This window comes from Tamandua tetradactyla, chromosome 1 (genome assembly GCF_023851605.1).
Source record: "Tamandua tetradactyla isolate mTamTet1 chromosome 1, mTamTet1.pri, whole genome shotgun sequence".
Taxonomy (NCBI): Eukaryota; Metazoa; Chordata; class Mammalia; order Pilosa; family Myrmecophagidae; genus Tamandua; species Tamandua tetradactyla.
The window spans coordinates 199,262,589-199,285,766 of NC_135327.1; the positions used below are offsets into that span (position 1 = coordinate 199,262,589).

Consider the following 23,178-nt stretch of genomic DNA (forward strand, 5'->3'; position numbering starts at 1 on the left):
GTATTCCAGCAAGTCTGGCTACCACCAAGTACTAGGCAAAGTTGCAGAACTTTTGTTTCACATACTACCATGCAGAGAACTGGAACTCCACAATTGCAATAGTGGATTGGAAGTATTTGAGTTAGCCATCATTTTGAGTTTCAGTAGTTTTCGTTTTTGTAGTTTTAAATTCCTCTTTAATTATTTTTGGGCTTTTCAGTTCCATTCATTTATTTAGCAAATAATCCACAAGTACATGTTAGAGATGTATACATGTACTCAAAATATTTTCACCTCAAATTTTCCTGGCATTGATTTTGAAAATGTAAATATATCGTAGTTCAAATGTAAATCATAAATATCCCCATTTATCCCCATTACTGAGGCAGATGTATCACTATGACCTCCAAAATTGCTTGAACAGTGATGTTTCTTGGTATCAGTGAATTTTTTTCCTCTGGGAATGGTGGGTAGGTAGATGTTAAGGCCATTTTCCTATGAGAGCTATGGTCAAAAAGATTTGCCAGCTCCTGGAGAAGATCGGTGGATTTCAAACTGCTCCATGGGCTTACAGGAGTACATGTAGAAACCACTGGGACACAGGGAGAATAAGGAATGCGGGATTCCAGGGCTCCAGACTGCTTCACCTGGAGCACTTCCTCATTTATCCCTCTTGAACTAGGGCTTACCTTCTTGCCAGTGATCCTCAGAGATAAGAGTCTTACCCTGGACTCCAGCCTGGGGCTGGGGCCCTACTATCTGCCACTAACCTTTTATGATACTGTTGACCCTTCCAACTGGACTTCCAAGTGTGAATTGCCCCAACATTCCTCATCGGTTCTCTCCACCCACCTGCATGACTTGGCTACTCCCACTAAGCATCATATTCTGTCTGGCTGAGTTGAACATCTTCCAGGTATGTGCAGCCTGGCCTCTGTTTGGGTCCAGATCTAGATCATCCATTTATTTCCTTTCCCAGTATAGGTTGTTCTAATCATATTCTAATATACAACCTTTAAGAGTTGGATTTTTTTCTCATGTCCTCTAGGAATTATTCTATCATATGTCTGTGATTAAGTACCAGAATAGCCAACAAATGACAATGCAGTTATTTCTACGTACCTGTTTAGAATTTTGTGATTCTATTGGACTTAATATGGTACTCACATTAGCCATTAAATTTGCTTTACAGCTTTGAGATATAATTTACATACCATAAAATCTACCCTTGTAAAATGTACCATTCAGTGGTTTTTGTTTGTTTGTTTATTTGCTTGTTTGTTTGCATGGGAAGGCACCAGGAATCAATGGTTTTTTGGTATATTCACAGATATATCCAAACATCATCATCAATTTTAGAATATTTTCATAACCTCAAAAAGAAATCACATCCCACTAGCAGTCACTTTCTATTCAACCTTTCTGTCAGTCTGTGGCAACCTCTCATCTACTTTCTTTTTTTGTGGATTTGCCTATTCTGGTCATATCATATAAATGGAACCATACAACATGTTCTTTTGTGACTGGCTTCTTTCACATAGAACAATGTTTTCAAGGTGCATCTACATTGTAACATGTATCAGTACTTAATTCCTCTTATTGTTGAATGATGTTCCATTATATGGTATACCACATTTTGTTTATCCATCCATCAGTTTATGGACATTTAGGTTGTTTCCACTTTTTCTTAATTATGAATAAAACTACTGTGACCATTCTGTACAAATTTTTGTGTGGACATGAGCATTAGATTTTATAATGGTTTTTATTATTTTCATATTTTTAATGGCACTGGGCATTTTATTCCTCAGAGAATGGACTTTTGAATTTCTAAGAGTAAATTGTATTTTAAAATATTACAGCCTCCTTCTCCTGGCATCAGACACTCACTTGGAAATAAACAATTTCAAGATATTTGGTTTTGCTCCAACTAAAGCTTCCTCTGTAGTTTCTGTAAATTTTCTTGGTCAAGTCTGTTTTGTATATTAAATTCCTTCTGCATTTGGCATCCCCAGAACAATATATTCTGCATTTTTTTTCTGCAATATTTTAAAGGAGCTTTGTTTCCTTTAAAAAGAAACAGGATTTGGTCCCTTCGTCCCTCTTTTAATTACAGTTCAAGTCTATGAGCATTACTAAACTCCACCAGTTTGAAAATTGCTTTCATTCTAGGTTTCAGTGCTGTCAATCAAAGGATATCTATTAAGCAGCTACTGTATGCAAAGCCCCTTGCTAGCTGCTCAGAGAAATAAAGAGCTGTATCTGAGTCACTGACAATTCAAACTTATTCTTGGACCTGAAATGTGCATAGTGTATGGGTACATCTTAGAGGGGCAGCCCCTGGAAATCACTGCAGGAGATGTCCTGATCAGAAAGATTAGAGTGGGGAAGAAAAGGGAGTGGAATCAGCACTCAGAAGCTGAAACAAAATATTCAGGCATCATAAATGGGAAAAGGGAAACAAGCAAAGATTGACAAATGGGAGAGTTTTTGATAAATTTAGGTATGGACTACACATTAATGCTCATCAGTAGAACTTTTGAGAATGCAGACCTAGGGCTCCATCCCAGATCTACTGAATCTGAAACCCTAATAGCACAGTACGTGTGTTTATTAAAAACTTCATAGGTGATTCTAAAATGTTGCCAGGGTTGGGAACCTCTTATCTTAAGAATGGAAGCTGTTTAGCGTTATGACCATCAATCTGTTGATTTACGACAGCTTTGGGACAGCCCACTAGGCTTGAGGTCAAAGTGAGGCTTTAAGTCATAAAGCAGAAGTTTTTTGTCAGTAAGTACCTGGCCTCATAGAGTGTACAATCTTACTACAGAAACAGGGCATATGCCAACAGAGATGTAAAACTGTACATGTAAGTACTAAAGGTCAGCACAGACATTCAGTTCTAGAGGTCAGTAATGGAAAGAGTGGGCATTCTGGAGGGCCAGGGATCCTTCTGGCTTGGTGTCAAGGGTAGGCTCTGACCTTGCATTTAAAGAATCATTCTCCCTATAAAAGACCACTATCCTATTTCTTCTTTTATATCTTATTTCTTGTCTGATTTAGTCATTCATTATTTCACTCAGCAAGACATATATTGAGCATTAACTATTTGCCAGGAACAGTAATAAGTCCTGCAGATATTTTATTTCCTCAAGGCTCACCCAGTCTAATGGGGGTATAGAACACTCACCTAGCCTAATGGGAGCATTGTAGTTGCCATCATTTACTTTATCATAATAGATGTCACAGCAAAGTGTTATGTGTGGACAGAAGCTCCAGAGGTAAGACTTCACAGCTTGCAGGCAGATTTGAGCAATGAATAGGGGTTTTCCAGATCACAGAGGTCCTTGTCTCTCTTATTTTTTCTTTTCTCTTTTTCTGTTACATAATTTTCTGTAGTGTTCCCTTCCTGGTCCCTCAGCCTCACTAGTTCTTTCTGTGTGCTCTTGCCCATCCCATATGTCTCTCCTTTCTTCTTCACTGTTTCTCACTATAATTTTAAGTGGTACCAATCATGGATGACTTTAATAGAAAGAATATGATCATGAAGTGATATATATGTCATCATAATTGGGGAAAAAGAAAGCTAGAAGAAATTCACAGGCACATATGTGACTCTGGGCACACTAAAGAGGGAAAAATGTTTTCCAGTCTCCCGAAAAGGAGAATGGCCCATCATTTCTTCTCAGCATCACTTCTTTTCCTCTTAACAACCATTCATGGAAATATGAGATTCCCACCAGGAACATCATCCAGTTTATTTTGCCGTAGGTCTTGACCAAGTCACCAAGAGCGGAAGAATTTGAGTCTCTAGATGAAGTATAGTTAATTGGAAATTCTAAGATATTTTTCAGGATTCACTCCTAGGAAGTCACCTGGGCAGCACACACATGAAAATGCAAATACTTGAGAACTTGTTTTCACTCCTAGGTCCCCAAATTTGCATACGATGAAAACAAATATTTCTTTATTGAATGATTGAAAATAAGTGGTAAGTGATCCACTTGTTTATCCTTGAATCTAGTCTCGCCCATTCCCACACTAATTAGCAAGTATTTGTTAAGTATCTATACAAAATCCAGCCTTGTTCTGGGTGTTTGAGGGCATAAAAGAAAAGAGGAAGGCATTTTTCTATCTGGGCTTACATTAAATTGTAAGCATATGTATGTGAATTTCACAGAGGGAAATCTCCTTCTATAATCCCTGTGTCTGTCCATGCGAGAGGTCATCCTCTTGTTCACTGTTTATCTCAGTCTCAGGTCTGCCTTCATATCGGATGATTAACAAACAGAAACATATAATTATTCAAAGGGAACCAGGATGGTAGGTAAGGCACTGAGAAGAGAGTGGGGAGTCCCAATAAAAATTAAATACTGTAAAAGAAATCATCCTAGCCTTTAGAATTTAGCCTCACAGAAAAAAGCTACACTTAGTGAGGGTTGTTTTCTAGGAAGCTACTCAAATTTTTGCCAAACTCGTGTTTAAATCTTTGGGTGCCATTCTCTGAACAAAGCCACATTCAGAATGTTTTAAGCAGACAGTTTCCATTTCTTCAAGTGAGCTTCCTTGCTGAGGTCATGCATTTTGCCCATGGCAAATGACCACTTAGATGTGCTTTCATATTCTAAGCAGATTTTGAGACTTGGGCAGCTGTGTTCTTTGCATAAACATTTTACAGCTTCCAAATGTAACTGTCGCTGGGTTCTTACCAGCTACTCATGCCTACTGCTTCCCAGGACAGTTCTTTTTCTTGGTTGATCTTATTTGAATGATCTGGTACATTCAAATAAGTTCATACCCTTTCCGGGACTTTAACCAATGGAGTGTTTGGCAGCTGTTTTCTAGGGGCATTTGCCATACAACTTTAGCTATGGATTGACTTGACAACATGAGTTGAGATTTTTCAGTTAATTTAGTGATGTCACTTTGCTCAACAACACTTAATATAAACTGCTCAGCACATACAATGTCCTTTGATCCATGTAAAATGCCTGCAAGGTCATTCTTAGTATCATTATTTTTCAGATAAGTAAACTGAGGCTCAAGTGAGGCTAAATGTGTTCAAAATCAGAGATCCTGTAACTAAAATAGCAGAGACTCAAGTCCATGTCTGCCCGACTCGAAGGCCTGTTGACTTCCAGTGAAGCCTATTTGCATGGAGCAGACGCCTGCTTGTGCCTTAACCAGGACAGACTGGCCTGTCTCGCACCTGTCAGGAACTTTCCTCCTGACACAGTTTTCTGGGCCCTCATCCAGTCTCATTTGGAACCTTTATCAGTGAGCAAATCTGTTTCTTTCTATTAGCTTCAATAGAGGTAGAGGCAGACACTGGAGACAGGCGGGTAGCTGAAGATAACGCCTGGGAAACCAACCACCGAGAAAGGAGCAAAACAACTGCAATTAAAATTTTCACTCTTCTGAGATGTTGTGGAGTCAATAGAAAAGCAGTTCAGGGTCCCAAGACTCTCAGTCCTTGGCAGCCCAGCCAGAGAGAAGAAAGGAACAGCCCAGAAGGCCTTATTATTCCAGCTCTATGAAGATACACAGGAATCAATAAAAATAAATGAGCTGTTTTATCCAGGGCTACCACACTAATCTAGGTATGCCGAGACAGACAGACACATAAACACATTGATTATCCTGTTAGAAACTGACGGTCTGTACATCATGGAAAATGAGGGTGAAAAGAAGGAAAAGAAAATAGGCTACTGAGGTTCTGGACCACAGTTTTGACCACAGAGAGGAGTCAGAGGATTCACTCACCTCCTTTCCTCTGAGGAAGGGCAGTAAATATTGGGATCCATTCATCAGAGCACAGGTAAACCCAGTGATGGTAACAAAAGTTGTATGCATTATTAGCTAAATAGCAGAAATTAGGGGCTAAAAAGCTGGGCATGATTTTCCAACAAAGATGCTTTATGCAGGCCTTTATATGGGTCTTTGAGGTCAACAGTCATTTAATCATTAGAGGTTAACTTGGCCCATGTTCAGTTGACATTTGGATGTTCAGGTCGTGAGGATTTATAGTGACTTGTCAGAGGGATGGAAAATGAATTTCACAAAAGATAAGGACACTAACAAGAGTTACTCATTGAGCAGTCACCATGAATCAGACACTAAACTAAGCATTCTGTAAGTATTGTCTATTAAAATCTCACCACCACCCAAAGAAATAAATACTATTATCTCCATTTTTAGATAATGAAATTAAGGTTTAGAGAGATGAGTTGGTCATTCTATAGCAAATGATGAGATTCAACTTGAACTGATCTTGGCAGGATAAAGGGCATGTTGTGGAATGTGTAAGAGTGAGGCTGGCCTTAAGAAGCAGGACTTGGTGACGCCAAGACTTTCCACTCCTCTCTCTGCTCCTCTCCACTGGCTTCACTCCTGCTCACTGTAGACACATCTGGATGGGCTACTCCACTTAGGGAATGAGAGGAGATGGCCACCAGCTTTTCCACAGTTGCTTCCTCAAGGCTCTAACCAAAGAGAAGAGAAAGCTATTCTCTTCCAGCTCTGGTTTAAAGAATCTCAGTGGAAGAATAAGATTGGCCTGGACTAGATCATAGATTTACTCCTTGAATCAACTCCTATACCAGATGGATGAGTTACTTAGATTTGTCCTGATCCAGGAGGCCAGCCTATGACAGGGCTGTGGATGGTACAGGATCCTTTACCAGAAGAGAAGGGACGACATAGGGCACATGGAGCATAGAGAGAACTAATATGAATCAGGTAGTCATTCTAACTGGTTCTCCACTTCTACATCAGGTGGCACTAGGTAGTTGCTAAGCCACCTGTAGAGTTGTTCAGGTTACCTGGTTCAAGTCCTGATGCCAATACTCATCAGCTATGTAACTTCAATCAAGATTATTTTGTCTCTCTGTTTCAATTTCATTAACTTTCAAGTGAAGATAATACTATCTAACACAAAGTATTATTGAGTGAGTTAAAGGAATTAATACTTTAGAATAATGCCGATACATAGATGTTCTATTAATATTAGACTATTACTATTATTACTATCACTAAAGAGTTAAGTTCTTGCCCATCAGCTAATAAGTAAAATTTAGAGCCAGGATTCTTTTAATCAAGGTTAGAATCGGGATATTATACCAAGATCTCCTCCTACTTGGAATGCTCAGGCCATTAATTCCTACACTCCTCCTTCATTACATAGGATGCACTGATTTGCTCAGTGGAAGCCACACCAACAGCCATATTAATGTAGCTAGAACCCAGAATTTTATTCATGACAGGAAATTGGATATGTATAGAGATTCCTTATTCTTCATAATTCATTATCCTAGGTATCTGCCCTGGGCTGGCTTTTGCCCATCTGAAATTCACCATTTCCATAATGAAATGATATGCAAAAACCATGGTAAAGGCAAAGAGAGCCTAAATATGCAAGCAAACTATAGGTATAGCGCATACTGGAATTTTCTCTTCCAGGCTAGGCTCGAAGATCAGCTCTTTCTCTATCATTTGGCTTAACACCTTTTTTTCCCCCAAAGGCTGGATTTACATTGCCAACAGCCACTATCTAATTTAAGGAATTGATTTGACCACTATGCCTAGACTCATTTCATAATATCCCATCAATGGTTGATTTATGCTGTGAATGAGTGGCAACTCATTTGTAATCACAGTATAGCTTTCTTGGCACCTCACACTCCTTCCTTCTTTTCTTGCTGTTAACTTGCTTGTGCTTAGAAAACCAATATAATTTATTTATTGGCTTAAAGCTAGAGCCAATAATAGCAAAAGCCAAGTTGGGTTAACTTCTAATTGACCTTTTGTTGTTATTACCTTCAGTTCTGTGACCCTGGGAATTAACTGACCCTTTGGGCTTCAGTGTCTCCTCTTCCAAATATAGGGTTGGGCCGGATGATCTTTTATGGCTCCAAGCACCCAACACTCTATAAGGCAAATATGCAGCCAAATGCATATTCCAACAAAGTTTAAATTTTTTTCTGATGTCTAGTCTTGGAGACTCTGAGAGCAAGGACTGGGTATCCTTGTGTACTGCTTTATCCCCATCATCTAGCACAGTTCCTGGCACATGACAGTTACTTAGTAAAGATGCTCTGAGTGAATGCCCTTTCACTCCCTAGGCTGAGATAATAAGAAGAGACTCTTTATGGGCATAGTCTGGAGGCCCCCAAGAGGGATTTTTTTTTTTTTTTTTTTTTTTTTTTTTAGTGCATCTCAGTCCTGCTTCCTTGATAAGTCCCTGCTGGATGGGTATAGGTTACAAGTTTGAGTTTCAAGAATGCACATATAGGGCGGGCCACAGTGGCTCAGCAGGCAGAGTTCTTGCCTGCCATGCCAGAGGACCCGGGTTCGGTTCCCGGTGCCTGCCCATGTAAAAAAGAATGCACATATAAATCAATTACAAGAAATCATACATAAATCCAGCCCCTGTTAAAACCTGTTACCATCTCCCAACTGTAACCCTAGGCCTAAGAGAGCTGTGACATGCCCTAGAACAAAGCCTGGCATTAGCTGAGAGCTATACCACAGACCATGTGCAAGAGAAGGGGCAGCTGGAATATTGCAGTTCATTATTTAACTTTATAATCCTCAAAAAAGGATACCCACCAAGTCTTGTGACAACCTAACAAACACACCCCTCTACTGACTAGTCTCTCAACCTCCTCCAGCATACTTATGCATTTCATAATGTTATATACAAAACTAATTATTGTTCCTGATTACTTCAGATGCAGAGCCTCCGAGGTAAGGTTATTTCTCTTGAGCATATCTTACATTAGTAAAACATATTTTTTGCCTCATTAATTTAATGAATGAGGCAGGGCAAGGACTATTATTCTTATTTTATAAATGGACAAATTGAGATTCAGAGTCATTTGGTGATTATGTGAACCAAAGAGAGACCAAGACTCAAGAGCAAAAGTCAAGTCTTCTTTGGCTTATGTCTCCAGTTAAAAAGGATGTGGCTTGGGTGGGCACAGTGGCTCAGTGGCAGAGTTCTAGCCTGCCATGCCAGAGACCTGGGTCCCATTCCCGGTGCCTGCCCATGTTGAAAAAAAAAGATGTGCCTCCCTCTAACTTAATCACATTCTAGTATTAGTACGCCTTACCAATTTGTTCATTCATTCTTTCATTCATTCATTAATTCATTCATACCACAGGCAATTATTGAACACAGCCATGTGACAGGAATTGTACATTCTGTTGGAAGTTCCTGCTCTCATAGAGTTGATATTTTAGTAAGAAAGAAATAGTAAATAAACAAATGTATAAACAAGAAAATATCAAGGAGTGATAAGAAACATGATGAAAATAATAAAATAATCAGTGGCAAGATAGCAAAGTCTTAATGAGGGAAGGACTCACTGAGTAAGTGGTTTGTGAGCAGGAACAAAGCAACTTTACCATGAGAAGAAAAGGATAACATTTAAGGTAGAAAGAATCATTTTTGTAAGAATCTTTGCATGTTGGCATCAGCTTCATATGATCTGCTCACTAAAATATTTAACAATAATTTTCCCATTTGACCTCCTTGCATTGGATAAAGTTCAAGTCAAAGTCTGGGACCACAGTTTAGGAAAATAGTGTGGACAGATGTGATGGTCTGTCCCAAAGTTTTGACACCACTGGGGTTGGAGGCTTTAACAGAAACATTATTTACAAGTGTGTCTTCATCAAAAAACTATTTAATCCATAATGGGAAAGGAAATGTAGCAAATATCAGGCTAGTTTTGCACTTAAAAACAATGCTATAAGTTAATGGATTTCCTGGTATGTTATGTTAGAATGAATCTCTAATTCTAACTACCCTAATTTCTTTCAAAGGAATTTTGGCAAATAGAATTTATTTCTTCACCTAATGGAAGTCTTGATTAATTTATCCCAATAACATTAGCTGTATGTGTGTAACAAAATTGTTTCTCCCTGTGCCAACCTCAGAGAAATGAAAGTCATCATAATTTGTGTGTAGGAATGTATATTAAGAAAAATGAGTAATAAAATTCTAAATGAAATCTACGGACAGAATTTTTGGTCTTAATGAATTTTTCAGAAATAAACAGCTCACTGTAAGCCCCAGCTCCTCTCACAGAGGTAGTTAGGCTACTCAGGCCAGAAAATAAGTTGACACTATTTTTTTTTTCTCCTTCAGTCTTCCTCTCTTTCTCCCATCTCTACTCTCTTTTTCCTCCATTCTCAAATTTCTTATGCTCCAACTCCTTGACCTTTCTCTCCATTTACTCTGTCTTCTTTCTATCATCTCAATTCTCTTGCTTCTTCTTGTTTTTCCCCTGCTTGTCATTTCCCCCTCTCCTTCTTAACAGTTATGTTTCCCTGAGCAACATATTGACTTCTCTAGTATTCTGTTTTTATACCTATAAATTGAGTAAATAAAATAAGATAAAGTAATCTAGAAATTGAGTAAATAAAATAAAATAATACTAAGTGCAACTATAAACCAAAGTTGCACCTGGGGTTGTTTTGAGGCTTAAATGAGATAACATGTACGAATGACTTAGGATATGCCTGATACATAGACAAGGGCTGACTAATATGAGTTTCCTCTCCTCTTGGTTTTCTTCCCTTCTTTGCCTTCCCATGACCCTGTTAATTCTTGATCTGAGAGACACATGGCTCATGCCAGAATGTTGCCAATACAATTGAAGGCTTGGTTCTATTTTCCTGGAAAAGTTTTCTAAGAAATTCTTTTTTTCCATAGCCCATTTCATCATTCTATGATCTGATTTTTTCTCTCTCCCTCTCTTCTCCCTTTCCCTTTCCTTCCCTCCCCAGCCCCATCTCCAATCTTAACTCTGGTGCTGTTTTTGCCCCATTGGTGTATTAAGTCACAGATTATTCTTCTTTTCCTGCCATATTTGCAGTCATCTGTCCTCAAACTGATGAGCAGGCAGGAGTTTGTGACCAGCCATCCTTTTTCCCAGAACAGGCCTCCTGGGACCAATGGGGATGGTCTCCATAACTGATTGCACCCTGACACGGAGCAAAGCTCAAGAGGAAGGTTGCCAGAAACAACGTGCTCAGTCACGTTCATAGCCCACCCAAACCAGAATGAGATCCCGGGTGACAGCTTATTTATTGTTGTTGTTTTCAGGAAATCTTCTATGGCAGAGATCCCTGATGTTTTTTTCTCAAATGAGGGCTTTGTTTTGTTTACCCCACAAAGGGGTTTGGGGGTGGGTGACTGTTATAAGTGGGAATCAGGGAGGACAGAAGAGGTGGTGAGGGGTACATGTGAACCAGCCACTTTAGGAGTCATCCATCCATGAGCTTCATATAAAGCAGACTTTGACTTTATGTTTGCTGAATTTCCAAAGTTCCTAGATGTGAAAGGTAGGGCAAGGGGTTATACCGCATATAAAGCTTAGATTTGGCATTTGTATTCTTAACTTCTAACAGCAGTGTGAGGAGAGGTCTTAAGTTCATAGGGCATTGAGGGTACTAAGAATTTACCGCTCCCACAGATGCTAGGAAAAAAGTGGGGTCTTCTGAATAGTCCTTTCTCCATTCTCTCTGGAGGTCCATAAGTACCCACAGCCCGCAGATGTTAAAGTCAGTACTGACAAGGAACACATCATTATTGAGGGGTATAGACATAGAGATCACATTAAAATGAACACAGGCTTAACCCCTTTGGATTCACCAAGGAATGACCATCCAGATAGAGTGAGTTACAAGTTTCTAAGCATCGTCATCAAGAGTTCCCCAAGCCAGTTGTATCTCCAGGTACTTTGAACATATTGGGGGCTGCTTCAGAGTGCTAGGACTCTTTTACACATTAGCTGTGAAAAGTTGTTCTGTGTATCCTGTACAAATCTAAAATTCTAAAATTGTAAGTTTAAATCCTTTAAATGTTTATCTTCTGCTGTTTGTTTTCCTAGAGACATGATATTTTTTATAGTAGCTCTATTTATAAAGGCAAAAACTGGAAAAACCCAAATGTTCATCAGCAGGAGAAAGGATAAGCTAACTGTGTATTCATACAATGGAATACTACCTAGTAAAAAAAAAAAGAACAAAATACCTGTGTCTGCAACAACATGGATGGGTCTCACAGATGTTACCAAAGCAAAAGATACCAGACACATATGAAGACAGTCTCTATGATTCCATTTAAATAAACTTTAAGAACACTTAAAAGCACCCCAAGGTGATAGACATCAGAAGAGTGTTTGGATTTTTTGAGAATGTGATGAATAGAATGGGGCATAAGGAATTTTCTGGGGTGAGGAAAATGTTCTATAATCTGCATTGATAGAGTAATAGTAGCAACTGGACACATGACTACCGAGCACTTGAAATGTGGTTAGTCCTAATTGAGATTCCCTGTAAGAATAAAATTCACATAGTATTTTTAAAAGTATTTTTATTGAGAAATATTCACATATATACAGTTCATGGTGTACAATCCATGGCTCACAATATATCACATGGTTGTGTTTTCATCACCATGTTCATTTTTAGAACATCTGCATCACTCCAGAAAAAGAAATACAAAGAAAAAAGAAAAACTCAATACATCCCATATGCCTTATCCCTCCCTCTCACTGACCACTAATATTTCAATCTACCCAATTTTTTATCCTTTATCCCCCTCATTATTTATTTTTTTATCCTTATTTTTTTATTCATCTGTCCATACCCTGGATGAAGGGAGCATAAAGACACAAGGTTTATAATAAACGACCTCTGAATTTGTGGCCATTTGTTACAGCAGCAACAGAAAACTAATATATCTACCATTCACTGGTGAATCATAAACTCACCCCTGAGGCTGCTTTCACTGAAGAGTTTGGATTGGTGTTGATTCCACCATAGCTTCTTGCCTCAATGCCTTTCTGATCACAATGTCCACGTGTGAGTCCCTGGATGAGGTAAAGATTTATTCTAAACCCATGTGTACCAGTTTGAAATTGTTGTGTGCCCCAGAAAAGCCATGTTCTTTAACCCTGATTCAGTATTGCTGAGTGGGATCTTTTGATTAAGTTGTTTCCATGGAGATGTAACCCACTCAATAGTGGGCAGAACTTTTTGACTAGGTGGTTTCCATGGATACGTGTCTCCACACATTCAAGGTGGGGTCTCTTACTGGAGTCCTTTAAGAGGAAAACATTTTGGAAAAACTTTCAGAGCCCACATATCCAGGGACCTTTGGAGATGAAGAAAGAAAGTGCCCCCCACCTCCCCAGGGAAGCTTTTTGAAATGAGGGGCCTGCAGAGAAAGCTAGTAGATGTTACCATGTGCCAGTCCCATCAGCCTTTCCTGAGCCAAGGTATATGCCATTGGATGCCTTAGTTTGGACATTTTTATAGCCTTAGAACTGTAAACTTCCAGCTTAATAAACTCCCCATTTAAAAGCTGTTCCATTTCTGGTGTATTGTATTCTGGTGGTTTATTAATAAATAAACCAAAACATCATGGAATTGGATAAAGTCAAAAGGCTTTTCAGAAATATGTGGCAAAATTCCTTCTTACAAATATGCCTCAATAGTGAGTTGAATGAAAGTACAGATTCTGATTCACTGCTTATCCCAAAGGATTGTCTAGTAATCAGTTGCCTACCCTGGGACACAAATTAAAATTGCAGAATTCTCTGGATCCCCTGATATTCTGAATCAGAACCTCTGAAGATGTGGGTAAAGGATGCACATTTTGACAAGCACTCAGGCAATTCTTCATTGTACCAAAGGCACAGCTGTATTAGTGTTTCCTAAGGAGCTAGTTGAGATCCAAATGGCCATGAAATCAATGGAATGAATAAAGATTTCAAAAAATAGAAGAGACTGAAAAAGAAAAAAAAAGTATCAGAATGCCTTGCAAGAAGTGAGTATGAGTATGTTGGGTGGAACTTTTTTTTCAGTGTGTGTATGTTTGTGTGCACACATACACATACAGACTTACCATGTAAATGACCAAAAATATTTAAGAGATATTGCTCTATCTGATCTGTGAATCCTCAACTTTTGACTGGTACTCTCCAATGCACTGGATTTTCTTTATCAAGACTTAATATCTTCTTACCTGGCCCACATGGCTATAGGGAGATCCTGTAAAAAATCTTACAGACTGGGCATAGCTATATCTTTGTCAGTAATAATGGAAGTTTTCAGTGACATGCTTCCTTTCGTTTCCCAAGAGCCTACAAAACACATGAGTGAGAGGCTTTCACTATTCGTGGGGAACAAAGTTTCTTCAAGCATTTCTCAGTTTAATTCCACATTAAAATTTGAAGGCTGGCTGGCTGCAGATATATAAAAATGGATGTCATCCATTTAGGATAAGCTATAGATTGACACAGAGTAATAATGTCATGTAAGGAAAGAAGAAGCCCAATGACACATGAGAGAACAGAAATTTAGACAACAAAAACTAATGTGATACGTTACTTAAATATAAGTTTCAGAAGAGGACAGTGATAAATGCAAAAATGCCTGTATGAGTTAAAAATTGGTAATACTAATAAAATAATAGGATGACTCAACACTAAGAAAAGGTAAAGGGGGATCTTCTACAGTCTTAGATCTGTAAATGGTCTGCAGATATGCTTAAGGCTCCTTACTAAGGGCCCTGACACTCAAGTAAGCAAGCTTGGACTCATTGGAATAAATAACACTAATGATTTTCCCCAGAAAAGGGATGTTCATTGATTTACAGACTTTTTAGAAGAATATTCTCTGATATCAATAATTCAGATCAGTTTTGAAGGGAATAGCTTTCCATATACACATCTCTGCCTGTAACAGTGAGTTATGATGTGGATAGAAATAGTAATCAAGTACTGGGAGAAGTAAGCATAATATCTTACTTTGCTATAACAGTAATCACAGCATTAATGGCAAGCTCATGATGCAAATAAAAAATAAATTCTCAGTGTTAATCCATAAACAATGGAGAAAATATTGCCTTTGACATTTCACAAGGGGGGAAATTGAAGCTCAGAGTGTAAGGCTAGCACCGCCCAATATTAAATGTCAGAACAGAGGTAAGAGCATTGCAGCTCTGATTCCTTGTCCAGTGCAGTTTCCACAAAACCAAACTGCCTGTCAACAAGAAGCAAGCTTCTTCCTTCACCCTTCCACTCCTGCTCACCAACCATGGTGCTTCAAAGTGTACTGAGGGACAAACAAAAAGCAAGTCCAGATCCTGAGAATAAATTTTCTAGCTTGATGATGTTTAATCCATACAGAACTTGGAATTTGCACATTCTGTTCAATGAGCTTCAAAGAACAAAGGGTCATTGCTAATTTTGACGCTAAAATCTTATAGAGACAACATCCTGCAATTACTACAGAAAAGTTAACATCCGCCATTTGATCAGGAAGCAAAGAAGTCATTGCTGAGCAAACTCTGAAATATCTGAGGCCTCAAGGATTACCAAGCCTTTTTTAAAGTGCTTTCATGCTGACCATCTATTTTTTTTGGCTCATATCTTCAGTCCCTGACCACAGAGTTAAAATCCACAGGAAGGCAGAAAAGTACAATAAATGGCCTTTCTCCACCCATCCCTAGCAGACATATAATAGTTTTAATAAGCCATCGGCACAAGCAAGAGGTAACCCCTGAAAAACTCTCTTTCTAGGTTAAGGTCTCTGTTTTAGTATTCTATAAGAAAAACAGGAGTAATAAAGAAGCCATTCTAGTGAATACAGAACTTCAGACACAGATATCTGTTATCATTGAGTGTAGTCACCAACTACAGAGTTGGCCTGATACAAATACTACTGTTCATATAGAATTTGGAAATTTAAAGAAATTCTTGCTTATAAATTATTCTATCACATTCAAGGGACATTCAAGCCCTTTGCAGTTTATGTCGGGTGTCCCAAAGTGGGAGGGGGAGATTGGAAAGCTTCTGAAAGCAACAGAAGAAATCATGCAAGACTAGAAGAGAACATGATACATTGCCTCAATAGCAGGGATTTATGTGCTGCTCCAAGGTACAACCAAAGGAAAGTGGCAAGACTTCAAGGTCAAGCCTGGATACTACCTTTGGGGAAGTTGGATTCCAGGATCTTTGGCCCTCAGCCCCTCCAAAGAGTTCTGTGTTCCAAACTGGCTGGCACAGAAGCAGGAGGGCTTCCAAAATGGAAGGATTAAGTCACGCTTAAACAATGCCCTGCAACCCATGCTGATGGTCTGAAAGTACCGTTTTCCAGGATTTGGCACTGCATAAGCCCATAGTTAGGCAGTTGCTTCACAGGCATGGAGCAACCCTGGGAAAGGATGCCCCAAAAGGTGATAGGAGGTGCTTAGGAAACCTGGCTGGTTTCTTGCCAGCCTTGTAAACTAGAGGATTGAGTTCAAATTCAATTTGCTCTACAGTGAATTTTAAAAAGTAATATTTCTTGAACACCTGAATTTGTAGGCTAAGATTCGTAAAAACAGAGGCCAAAACGAGGGCCTAAGATGGTAGTATGGGCTATTTATGTAAACATTTGGCAATGAAAAGTAAAGAGGCACTTGAGTGGCCTGGGGAGTCAGTTTAGAAAGTATGGGTCTTGACATAGTTATTTACATTAAAAAAAAAAGAAATTATGTGTTGGAGAGGATATGGAAAAACAAGAACACTCATCCATTGCTCGTGGCAATGTAAAATGGTGCAGCTGCTGTGGAAGACAGTTTGGCAGTTCCTCAGAAAGCTAAATACAGTTATCTTTTTTTTTTTTTTTTTTAACATGGGCAGGCACCGGGAATCGAACCTGGGTCCTCTGTCATGGCAGGCAAGCGTTCTTGCCGCTGAGCCACCGTGGCCCACCCAATACAGTTATCTTTTGACCCAGCAATCCCGCTACTAGGTATATACCTAAAAGAATTGAAAGTAAGGACTTGAACAGATATTTGCACACCAATATTCATAGCAATTGTTTTCACAGTTGGAAATGTATGAAAGTAAACCAAGTGCCCAACAACCAATTAATGGATAAATCAAATGTGTTATATACATGCAATCAAATATTATTTGGCCTGAAAAAGGAATGAAGACCTGCTACATGCTAAAACATGGATGAGCTTTAAAGACATCATAAACTAGAAACAAAAGGGCAAATATTGATGTTCTCATTGATTTGGAATAATTAGAATAAGCAAACTCATACAGTCAGAATCTAGAATATAGATTACCAGAAGACAGGGGATAGAGAATGGGAAGTTAAGGCTTAAAATGTACAGGATTCCTATTTAGAATGATTGAGTTGTTTTTGTAATGTATGGTGGTGATGGTAGCATAACACTGTGAGTGTAATTAATAGCACTGATAGTATATCTGAATGTGATTAAAAAGGGAAATGCTAGATTGTACATATTGGTACAAAATATTTTTTTTTTTAAATCCATGGAACTACACTACACAAACAGGGAACCCAAAGTTAAACCATGGAATATAGTTAATAGTAAAATTATAAAAATGTGCTATCATCAGTTATAACAAATGTCCCACACCAATGCAAGGTGCTAATGATAAGATGGTATATGGAAATCCTGTATTTTTGCATAATTGTTCTATAAACCCACAACTTCTCTGATAAAGAAAAAAGTCATTGGACTAGGTATTGATATTTTAGAGCTACATTCTTGATAACCTGAAAATCAGTTCTTATAAATACAGTCATGATTATATCACTATTGTCCCCCTGAAAGCAAAAACTAACAATCACTAACTTGCTGTAGGAGGTTGACCTGATTTTTTTATATTGCTTTCACCTTTTTAAAGTATAAAAACTATATTCATAAAGGTTAAATTTCAGTGTTATCTCCCATTCCATGGTATGTCATACTACTTTATTATATGTGGTTATTTTGAACATATACATTTTATGTCATTTTAGTAAACCAAAATTAAGTAAAGGCAGTTTCATTAATTTATTTAAAAATCAATAAATCATTCATTTTATTTTTAATATAAATTAGGCAAAAAAGGTCATTAAAATCTCGGTTTGGCAAGAACTTTTTATAAAGATTTGGATGCTTACAAGAGGAATTTGGCTTAAAATTTTGAAAAAAAATTCTTTGGATTGAGATATAAGGAAGCACAGGATACATTTTAAAAATATGACTAACAAACTGTTCAACTTCATGTTAATATTTTTAAACTTCAACAGTTGTCCCTTTCCCCCAGGTGCATACCATAGACCATGAATCTCACTTTTTTTTTGTAAGTGGCATGGATGACAAAAGTGCATGACTTGGGAAAAATATTATAAAAATGACAGGATCTAGGGTTTTTTTTTTTAAGCTTTGCATAATGAAAAAAGAGTCAGAAACCTACATCTTGTTACTCATATTTTCCAGTGATTGAAAGTTCTTCTGATACTTAATGTTCTCCACATCTGTTCCCAGGTTTATGAATCCACCATGCCTACCTTTCCAAAATCATATATATTCAAGTTCACATTATTTTTATCAGCCATCAATGAAATATTAATCAGTTTTTCTTGGTCTTTAGCCCATAGGTCTTACTTTGAAGACACTTTTAAGGGGAAACACTGGAAGCACTGCCAGTTCAAATCTCTTGGCTTGGAATAATATCATCAGCAACCAATTCCTGTAGCTATCTATGTTGCTTAACTTGCGACTTCTCTTGAGTGGAAAGTTGAAAAGCCCTGAGAGTTTTATCTTACTCTGTTTCCATATCGACATGATCAATAGACTACATACAGATCTGATGCATTTCGATTCCCAAATATAAGAACACACCCCTTCAAAACTGCTTGTGAGAGGTTCTCAATTCCAGTAAGACTTTAAGCTCATAAGATTATGACCATTTCTTTGTTTTTGCTTTCCATTCAAATAAAATAATGCACTGTCTTTCTGATGAGAAGCCAATGCCACGTATCAGATAGTGGTGACATGGCACAATTTAAGAGCCACTTAAAGAGCTCCCCATTCAACCATGGCACCTCCTTGCGCTGGCTTCCTCTGGTCCCAGAATTTTCATAGTGTTTTGTGGGTTTGGAATAAGGCATCACTGTCTTTAGCGACTAAATGGCCTAAATTGAGATAGCCTATCAATGAGGTCCTTAAATAAAAATTCTGGGTTTTCTGTCTTCTTCATTCAGCTGTGGAGGAGCCTAGCTCATGGGACTTAGACTTTTCATTTACATGAATGGAAGACAATAGATAGCATTCCCTATGAAAGCAATTAGCACAAAAAAAAGAAAGAAAAAAGTTGATTGTGATGATAAAAAAATGTTGAAGCCCTCTAGGCTCCTATATTCTGGAGCAGCTAGAAGGAAAAACATGAGAGGATCATATGGTAGCCCATGACAATCTCTTGGATCTGTCCTGTAACAACCTGTTGAAGATGCTTTGAATCTATTGCTTTTTTATTTCTTTGCTTTGTATATATGTTATACTATACAATAAAAAAGTTAAAAAAAAAGCTGTTAATATATCAAGTGCTATAATATTAGTTTAAAAATACTCATTTATGTCATTTGCCTCCCTGTATGGATTTAAATTGTCTTTTGTCATTTTAAAACCTTTTGAGATGGGAGAGTTTATGAACATGTACCCTTTAATGATCTTCAGAACTCAGCCACTGACCTACCCATCCGGACTGTGTAAGTATCATCCTGTCTGGGTTCAGGAGGATAAACAAGCTGATCATCTCAGCTGAGAAACTGCAAAATACCATCACACCTGGAAACATTTAAAATTCATTTTGAGCTAAATATTGGTTGTGGAGGAGAAAGACAAATTAAGAAAATAATTTTACAAGTTGTAACAAGCAAGTGAGGCTAGGTTACGCTCCAGTAACAAACAAGTCCAAGAGGTCAGAGACTTAAAAGAAGAAAGCTGTGTTCCTCAGCCAAGTTGCTTTCTATTACTGGTCTTTAAGAAGGCACTGCCCTATATCACCTTAGCCCAGTGTGATGTCATAGTGAAAGAGAGCCCTGGAGAGTTTTACATTGACAATTAGATGTGCCAACCCTGAAGTGACATGTCACAACTCATTGACCAGAACTGATCACATAATTCCACCCAACCACAAGGGGCCAGGAAATGATTACATACCATGACAACCAGCACTACTTACACCATATAAGGGATAATGATATGATTTCCATAGGAAAGGCAAGCCAGCAGTCCACTTACTGAAATGAGACACACTTGGTATTATAAAATTACAGACAGGCTTTACACTATGTCTCTCAGCATACTCTGTGATCCAGCAAATTGCTCCAACTAGCAATAAAATTCTGCTGCTGCATGAAGAGAAAAAATCATAGCTAGCCATTTGGGAATAAAGAACATCAGTCAGCATATACCTAGTGGGATGCATAGCTTTCTCATGTCCTCGCAGCGTGGTCTTTTCTATATTTTCTCAGAAAAGTTTTTGGCCTTCATTCTTCCTTCCTCAGAATCGTGTTTGCTTGCTTCTCTTTCCTTTCAGTGCCTTAGAGTGCTATCCTTTTATTCAAAGGTAATGCTCTTCCTGGTGATTTCTTTTTCTGAGTAGCAATGAGGCTGGGCTAAAAGGCTAATGTTACCAATTATTGAACTTACATCACAAGCATGGAGAAACTGCCCCACGCTTGATAGTTGTGTTACATTTGGCCATATGCGCATATGCATCCCCAACCTCCTAGCTCTCCGACACTTCATCATTTCTATTTTCTCTTCGATTCCTCCTCTTTGATTGCTCCCTTTGGTTTAGTTAAACTGGTTTTCGCAAGCCCTTTGGTTTATTCATTTTACCCCTGCCTCTGAACCATCTTTGGAAGTACATCAATTTCAGTATACTAAAATATCCAATAGCAAGAACATCCCAAATGGCTGTATCCATTCACTGTTTCTATATAATATTCAGAAATTCTCTCACTGCTAATACACTATTATGAATAATATTACAATGGAAAATTAAATGTGTGCAGTTGAATTGAAATAATTGTTAGGATCACTCTTATTCCTGTAAAAAGTGTCTGGTTGAGAATTATCTAAACGAGGTCAGTCTTTCTGCCAAATTTCTGTAAAGCATAGAAAAATCTCTGAGAATTTACTCTTCCAACTTGATGATGGGAACAATTGAAGTTCCAAAGAACCAGCCTCAGGATGCACTGATATCTATATTCATTACTCTCCCCCTGCCTTCCTTCTACAACTCTTGAGAACTTGCTAAGTTCCCTACATTGTGCTGGGTGCTAGGTCCATCACTAAGAAGAGTATGGCATGGTCTCCGCCCTCAAGAAGCTCTCCAGTGGCGAAAACAACAGATAAGTAAGTCATAACACATTGGACTATAAACTCCACAAGGGTAGAGGCAGTGCCTCTTTGGTTCACATTTTTATACCCAGAACCTACCATAGTGCCTGGTATATCAAAAATATTTATCAAAGGAATCACTGAACACAGTGGCTTTAACAGAAATCAGTGTGATAAACTATGCCTCTATGGTGTGGTATGAGTTCTAGACATTTGAGGAAGCATCTGGAGATTTCCTAAACGTCCTAGATGCTACTCAGTCCTTCTCTGAAATATCTATCTGTTCTCCTAGCATAAGATTAAGTGCATAATGGCCAAATCTCCATTTCCCTGAATAGATGCAGCCAAATGTAGCCATCAGTATTTAGCATTTATCAGGAACCATGGATAGAAAGCCCCACCCACTTGGATGCCAGTCCCTACCTGCTCATGGTGGGAACCCAACACAAGAAGCAAAGAGAAGCCGTGGCAGATGGAAAGCCATGAGATCAGACAGGCTGACCATTTTGAGCTGATAGCAAACCTCAGTGCCTGTCTTGTTCAGAACAGACTATGATCTGCAGTCTAGGATTTAAAGTCCTTCTAAAGGGAAAAGAGAAGTATCAGGGCACTTAGAAAACGACCCTGTTTTTCTCCTTGGAGGCTGCTTTGGGGGCCACCCTCTGACGCCAGATCTTTCGTCTGACCTACATCAGCTTGCAGTAGGGCATCTCCGCTCCCCTCTGGTCCCCAGAGGCTTGGGATGTCATGTTCAGCTATTGGTTACTTTGTGCTGAGCTGCAAACTCTGTGGTTGTTGGTATGCAGCATTAAAAGCCAGGGAGTGTCTCTGTAAGATTCCCCGGGCATCACACCGATTTAGATATCCGCCTGTGAGAGTCCCACAGACATCCTGGCAGCTGCAGAGGATACTCTTCTGACCTGCGACCCACAGGGATGAACACTTCCAAACTGCCTGGAGTGAGCAGATTCAAACAATTTTGGAGGGTGAGTAAAAGGATACAAATCAACTTACTGAAAAAAGTTTAATTTCTGGGAAAAAAGAAAAAAAAAAAACCTAGATAACCTGCTCTAAGAGATGTGCCGGGAGTTACTTACATTATCTTATAGAACTCCCGTTGGGAGATTCAGTCATGTACATCTGATGCCTTGCCAAAGGTTTAAAATTTAATTTTAACTAATATGCAGCAGATGTAATCAGCAGTCAGTTCAGCTTCGGGTGTTTACTCAGAGCAAAGTTTTCTGGAAAAAGCAGTTTAGCCTCTGAGTCACAGTATACAGTTAACTCTATTTACTGCCATCCATTTATCAACCAGCTTATTCTGATCTTAGCCTCTGGAAGCAGATTTAAGTATTGAATGTGATGCCTTATAAATAGAATCCTGAAAATCAAAGTATAAATGTATTTCCTTTCAGACTGTATCTATCAGAAACCCTATCTGACTAGAAGGAGAGAAGCTAAGAAAAATCTCAAGCTCTATATTGCACTTTCATTAAAGCATTAGGAAGTATGAAGTTGATTGTAAATGCAAGCCATTCAAATTTATGCTCCACATTTTATACTATTACGATAATCCTTTGTAATGAGCATTTCAACACCAATCTAGCCTGATAGCAGACAGCTGCTGCTATTTCAACTTTTGTGTCTCCTCACAGAATGATTAAAAGAACCTATTGAAATCCCTACTTATTTTCAGTTGATAGAATCTTAATTCAGAGCAACAAGTAAAGCATCCTGTCTCGCATAGCTGCATGTATTTCTAGGAGATGATAAATGACCATACTTCATGTCAATGTCAGAGGCAAGCCCCAGAAGTGTTTAGGACGTGAGAAAGAGTTGATGTCCCTGAAACTGATTTTCAGTGATCTCTTACACATACAAGGCGAAGGAGAAATAAACAATGGTTATGTTGCCTTTTAACTCTAACATTGTCTGTTTTGTTTTGTTTTGTTTTTGGTATGCTAGCATTAATTAGCATTCTG

The 23,178-nt window shown here is 38.4% G+C and overlaps 1 protein-coding gene and 2 long non-coding RNA genes across 3 annotated transcripts in view; 1 reads left to right on the plus strand and 2 right to left on the minus strand.

Annotated features, from left to right (window-relative positions):
* The window catches only part of LOC143674767 (uncharacterized), a 36,307-nt gene extending 23,227 nt beyond the window's left edge, over nucleotides 1-13,080 (minus strand). The window contains exon 1 of the long non-coding RNA XR_013171208.1: nucleotides 12,762-13,080. This is a non-coding gene — a long non-coding RNA (uncharacterized LOC143674767). The remainder of the gene's footprint in view (nucleotides 1-12,761) is intronic.
* Nucleotides 1-23,178, plus strand: part of DPP6 (dipeptidyl peptidase like 6) — a 919,284-nt gene that overhangs the window by 133,758 nt on the left and 762,348 nt on the right. The gene's annotated exons all lie outside the window — the stretch shown is intronic.
* LOC143674771 (uncharacterized) overlaps nucleotides 1-23,178 on the minus strand; it is a 154,856-nt gene that overhangs the window by 111,331 nt on the left and 20,347 nt on the right. The gene's annotated exons all lie outside the window — the stretch shown is intronic.